Below are 6405 nucleotides of genomic sequence, written 5' to 3' on the forward strand. Positions count from 1 at the left end.
ATCACTTTGTCAGTAGCCACAAAGTAACTTTCTTGGGAATTTTATTAGAATCATATTAAATACATAAATGAATTTGAGTATAACTGACATCTTAAACATTATTGGGTCTTCAAATCTGTGAACGTGGAATAACTCTCCATTCATTTAGATTACTTCCATCAAAGTCTGTAATTTCTCTCTTACATATCTTGAACATATTTTGTTGGATTTTTACCCAAGTATTTCTTCTTTTCATGGGGTGTCATGTAAATAGTGTTGCGGTTTTAATTTCAAATACCATTGCTCTGTGCTGGAACATAGAAAAGCGGCAGACTATTATTAGCCTTGTATTTCACAACCTTGCTATAAGTACCTACCATAATGTTCCAGGAGTATTTTTGTTAATTCTTTTGAATTTTCTACAACAGTTATGTGTCATATGCAAACAAAGGTGGTTTTATTTCTTTCTTTTCAATATGTATTTTCTTTTCTTATATATTTGCATTAGCTAGGTCTCTCAGTACAATGTGTAAAGGAGTGGTGAGAGGGAACATCCTTGCCTTATTCCTGATCTCACTGAGAAAGCTTCTCATTTCTCACCATAAGTATATTATGAGCTGTAGGATTTTGGAGATGTCGAAGTTGATGAAGTTCACCTCTTTTTTTAGTTTTCTGGAAGATTTTATTCTGGATGATGTTAGATTTTGTCAAATGCTTTTTTCTTTTTTGTCTGTCAAATGCTTTTTCTGCATCTCTGATCATGTTTCTTCTTTAGCCAAATTGATGTGATGAATTACATTAATTTATTTTTTAATTTTTTATTTTTTTTAGTGTTTATTTATTTTTGAGAGATAGAGACAGAATGTGAGTGGGTTAGGGGCAGAGACAGAGGGAGACACAGAAGCAGAAGCAGGCTCCAGGCTCTGAGCTGTCAGCACAGAGCCTGACGCGGGGCTCGAACTCATGAGCTGTGAGATCGTGACCTGAGCTGAAGTCAGACGCTCAACTGACTGAGCCACCCCGGCGCCCCTAATTTATTTTTTAAAAATATAAACCTGCCTTCCATACCTGGAATACATCTTACTTGATTATGGTATATAATGTTTTTAACTCATTGTTGGGTTTGATTTGTCAATATTTTATTCAGGATTTTTGTATCTATGTTCATGAAAGTTATTGTAGTTACCGCCCCCCCCCCCCCCCCCCCCGCCAGCACACACACACTCTTTTTTTTTTTTTGGTGATTTATTTGTCTGGCTTTGGTATTAGGGCAGTGGTGGCCTCTAGAATTAATTAAGAAATGTTCCCTCTGTTCTGTAAGAACATCTGGTCCCCTATCTTCTTATTTTGGAAAGTTATCAGTTCAATTTTTACAGTCTATTTTGGCCTATTTATTTATCCATTTATCTTTTATTAATTTTTGATTAATTGTTTCTTTCAAATAATTGGTGCATTTTATCTGTTCTCAAACTTGTGGGCCTAGAGTTGTTCATAGTATTTTTTTTTGTTAATCTTTAATGTTCATGGTAGCACTAGCAATGATCCTTCTCATTTCTGTTATCAACGATTTATATCTTATCTAATATTTCTTGGTTAGGCTCTCTAGGGGGGAGTATCAATTTTATTGATCTTTTCAAAGAACTAGCTTTTTGTTTCATTGATTTTTCTCTATTGTCTGCCTGTTTTCAATTTCATTGATGTATGCTTTTGGATTTTCTTTCTGTTCTTATGCTTACATTGAATTTAATGTTCCCTTTGTTTCTGGTTCCCAAGGTAGAGGCTTAGCTTATTAACATTAAATCTATGTTTTTTTCCTTTTCTAATATATATACCTGAAGCTTATAGCTTTACCTCTAAGCATTGCTTTTACTGCATTCCACAAATTTTGATAGGTTGTGTTTTTCATTTTCACTTTTTTCAAAATATTTTAAAACTTTTGGAGACTTCTTTCTGACCCAAGAGTAGGGTCAGATAGTAGATACAGTTTCATTGCCATATATTTGGGGGGAATTTCTAGCTACCTTTCTGTTCCTTACTCTCTTCTGATAGCATACATTGTATAATGCCTATTTTTAAAAATTTGATCAGGTGTGTTTTATGACCAAGAATGTGGTATATATTGTTGAATGTTTCAGGATGACAATAATGTGTATTCATGCATTGTTAGATGAAATATTTTATAAATGTATTCAACTGTTTTCTTAACGATTTCCTGTCTGATAGTTCTGTCAATTACTAATGTAAGCGTGCTAAGTCTCCAAATATAATAGTAGATTTGTCTATGTCTCCTGCAGTTCTGCCAGTTTTTGCCTCATGTATTTGGCCCTTGTATGATTAGGGCTTACTCATTGATGATTATTATGTCTCCTTGGATAATTGACTCCTTTAAAATTATGTGGTGTCTCTCTTTACACCAGTAACGTTCCTTGCCTTGAAGTGTTGTAGTATTGAAATTAATATAGAGATTCCACCTCTTTTTTGATTAGTGACAGAGTGATATATCTTTCTCTATCCCTTTGTATTTAAAGTAGGTTTCTTGTCAACAGTGTATAATTGAGTCTTGGTTTTTCACCTGTTCTCAGTCTCTGTATCTCATCTGGTGTATTTAAACCATTCACATTTAAAGTGATTATAGTATTGTTGGGTTAATATCCACATTTCTAACTCTTTTTTATTCATTTCTGTCTTTTGTTTCTTTTTCATATTCTCATTTTCTGCCTTTTCTGATTCAAATTGAGCATTTCATTGGTGTATTTTCTGTTCTGTATTAGCATATCAATTATATTTCCTTTATTTTTAAATCTTCAGTGGTTCTAGAAATTGCAATGTACATTTATTATTTTTTAGATACTTATTTATTTTAAGAGAGAGAGCGGGTGCAGACAAATGGGGGAAAGGCAGAGAGAGAGGGAGAGACAACTCCCACCAGACTCCACGCCTGGAAGGAAGCACAATGTGGAGCTCGATCCCAAGACCATGAGGTCATGACCTGAGACCGTATCAAGAATCTGACGCTGAACTGACTGAGCCACTCAGGCTTTTACACTTATAATCAATCCAAATCCTACTATGTCACTTGACAGGTAGTGCAAATACCTTAAAACAGAGTATTCTTTATTTTTTCCTCCCATCCCTAATAACATTGCTTCATTCGTTTCACTTATACAGAAGCTAAACTTACTAAATAGCTTGCTGTTGTTGATATGTTGAAGAAACTCTTACATAAGAATTAAGAAAAATAAAAATAAAAATAAATATTTTACCTGTATTCATTCCTTGTCTGACACCCTTCTATATGTAGAGCCAAGTTTCTGACCTATATTATTTCTTTCTCGCTGAAGAACTTTTAACATTTTTTTGCAAGTAGTTCTGCTGGTAACAAATCACCTCAACTTTTGTTTGGGAAAATCATTAATTCCCTTTCACTTTTGAAAGATAATTTCTTTGGATACAGAATTCTAAGTTAGTATTTCCCTCCGTGTCAACACTTTAAATATTTCACTCTACTCTCTTCTTGCTTACATTGTTTCTGAAGAGAAGTCTGATATAATTTTTACTTTGTTTTTTTTTATAAGTAATATTTTCCCCCCTTCTTTAGATACTTTTGAAATTTTCTGTTTATCTTTGACTTTGTGCAGTTTGAATATGATATGCCTGTGTCTGGACATTTTGATATTTATCCTGGTTAGTGTCTGTCATTAATTTTGGAAAATTATTAGTCATTATTACTACAATTATTTCTTCTGTTACTTTTCTTTTTGGTATTACCATTATGTATGTATTATAACTTTTGTATTGTCCCAAAATTTTGAATATTGTTTCATCTTTTATCCATTTTTTTCACTCTTTCATCTCTGTATTTCAGTTTTCAAAATTTCTATTGACATACTCAACTTCATTGATTTGTTCCTCAGCTGTGTCCAAGGTATTCTTCATTACTGTTACAATTTTTTCCTATTATTTTCCTTTAATTTTATTATATGTTTTGCATCTCTCGCTTACATTACCCATCTATTTTTTTTAAATGTTTTATCTTTATTTTTGAGACATAGAGAGAGACAGAGTGTGAGCCTGTGAGGGGCAGAGAGGGAGACACAGAATCCAACGCAAACTCCAGGCTCGAGCTGTCAGCACAGAATGCAACACAAGGCTCAAGCTGACAAACCGTGAGATCATGACCCGAGCCAAAGTCAGATACTTAAATTACTGAGCCATCCAGGCACTCTAATCTGTGTTTGTGTATTGTCCACCATTTCCACTAGAGTCTCAGCATATTAAACATAGTTTTTCTAAATTTACAGCCAGACAATTCTAAAACATTTGCTATGTCTGAGGCTGGTTTTGATGCTTACTTTGTCTCTTTAGACTGTGCTTTTTGCCTTTTAGCATACCTGGTAATTTTTTGTTGAAAACGAAACATGTTGTATTGGGTAAGTGGAACTAAGGTAGACAAGCCTTAGTGAGACAGTTATGTTTTTCTGACTCAGAGTTAGCATATGTTTACTGTTTATCATAGCTAAAACTTCCTATGGTGTCTTTGTTTTTGTTTTTGTTTTCCCTTTTGACTTTGGGAATTCTCAGAGAATTCTTTTTTTTTTTTTTTCTTTTAAAGTAGGCTCCACACCCAGCATGGAGCCCAACTCAGGGCTTGAAACCATGACCCTGAGATCACGATCTGAGCTGAGGTCAAGAGTCCAATACTCAACAGACTGAGCCCCCAAGGCACCCCTTCCCAGAGAGTTTTTAAATAGGGTCTGGTCTGCAGTTCTTTTAGGTCTAATACCCTGCTTTAAATAGAAGCCCTATTGATGTGATAAAGCATGGAGGTAGGAAAAAAGTTCTATAGTCTAATGATTCATTTGCACTCTTCTAGTGAGCCTGAGCTGGGTATTTGTTTTGCCCAAGTAAAAGGCTAGAGGGGGCTAGAGTTGTATTTCCTCAGTCTCTAATAAAATAGTTTCTGTTGAGAACAGGTTTCGTTAAGAACAGAGAACTATCAGCCTGTATCAGAAGAGGTACTTTCCCCTCCTGTGGGTAGAAGCACCAGAATTTTATCTCCAAGCTCCATGTTAAAATTTTGCAAGGGCTCCTGGGTGTAAAACACACCATGATGTTGTGGCTTCTCTAAGAGTGGGTCCTATTAGAATTTTTAACTCTTAAAAGAATCTATACTGAGTCTCCCCTTATTTGTCATTTACAGGTTAAAAAGTTCCTATTGATAATGACTGCAGTTCAAGCTTCTGCTGCTGAGCAGCTTCTACTCCTGGTAAGTTGTGATTCTCTGTATATATCTGTCTTTCTAGTTTTCATGGCAAAACTTTTGCCCTGTGACCTCAATTCTATGATGTATCTAAGCAAAATTGCTGATGTTTAATGTGTTCAGCTTTTTTCTAGCGTGTATGAAAGGGATGGTTTTCAAGTTCTGTTCGTGTTTGGACTGTATAAAACTAATTATGTTTTAAAGATTGGGAACTTCTATAAACATCAGTGAACTTGTTTTTAAAACAAATATTCTTGATAATCTGGGCTTATAGATCCATAAGACTTCTATTTTAAAACAATTAATTAGAATTACATTATTGTTCTATCAATAATTTCACTTTCCCTACAGTAGGAAAGGTATTCATTTCTTTTCTGATTTTATCTTCCAAAAATATACCATAAAATTCAACTTACAGTTTGGGAAATATTCAGTTGAATTTGATACACCTGTTGAAGGCTGTAAAGCCTGGATACCAGGAAAGGAAAGTGAAGGTAGAAAATGTCTCAGGGGAAGAAGAGCAAGATTCCCATTTCCCTGAGGAAACATAAGGGCAGGCTGTGTTCACTTCATTTTGTTTGGATAATGATTGTAAAGGCATATGGGACTGAGCTATTTATTACTAGAAAGTAGTTATTGATATTGAGTAGATCAATCATAATGCTTGAAAGAAGTTGACCTCTAGAGACAGTGATTCAATTGTTTCAGAGAAACCAGAGTTTGTATATGGTATGCAAAAATATCATGTGAGATTTGAGGTTGGGTAAAAGATGTTAAGTAAATGATAGATGCATACATATGTGTACATATATGTTTATGCATATATTTATATCCATACAAATGGTACATTTTAAAAGAATTTTATAATTCCCTAATTTATACTAATTTTTTTTCTTCATATAAGTCTGAAATATAAAAAACAAAAATGGTAAAATGCAAGATAAAAATTGACTTCAGTCACCAAGGCAGATTTAATATAAGTCCAAAACTATTCTAGTAATTGTAGTTCTTAAAATATTTTGCTGAAGTAATGGAATGATGGGTGACCGTCCTGCCCACGATTGTTTGGTTTGAGTCTCTTCTCCTCTGTTCAGAGCCCTCTTTACCTCTCAGTATGACAGAAAATTTATTTTTTTTTCATGAGTGAATACAAATATTTATGCAGA

The 6405-nt window shown here is 34.0% G+C and overlaps 1 long non-coding RNA gene across 1 annotated transcript in view; it reads left to right on the plus strand.

Annotated features, from left to right (window-relative positions):
* The window catches only part of LOC128314329 (uncharacterized), a 172767-nt gene extending 167520 nt beyond the window's left edge, over positions 1-5247 (plus strand). Inside the window, exon 4 of the long non-coding RNA XR_008295843.1 lies at positions 5180-5247. This is a non-coding gene — a long non-coding RNA (uncharacterized LOC128314329). The remainder of the gene's footprint in view (positions 1-5179) is intronic.
* The last annotated feature ends 1158 nt before the right edge of the window (positions 5248-6405 follow it).

This window comes from Acinonyx jubatus, chromosome A1 (genome assembly GCF_027475565.1).
Source record: "Acinonyx jubatus isolate Ajub_Pintada_27869175 chromosome A1, VMU_Ajub_asm_v1.0, whole genome shotgun sequence".
Lineage (NCBI taxonomy): Eukaryota > Metazoa > Chordata > Mammalia > Carnivora > Felidae > Acinonyx > Acinonyx jubatus.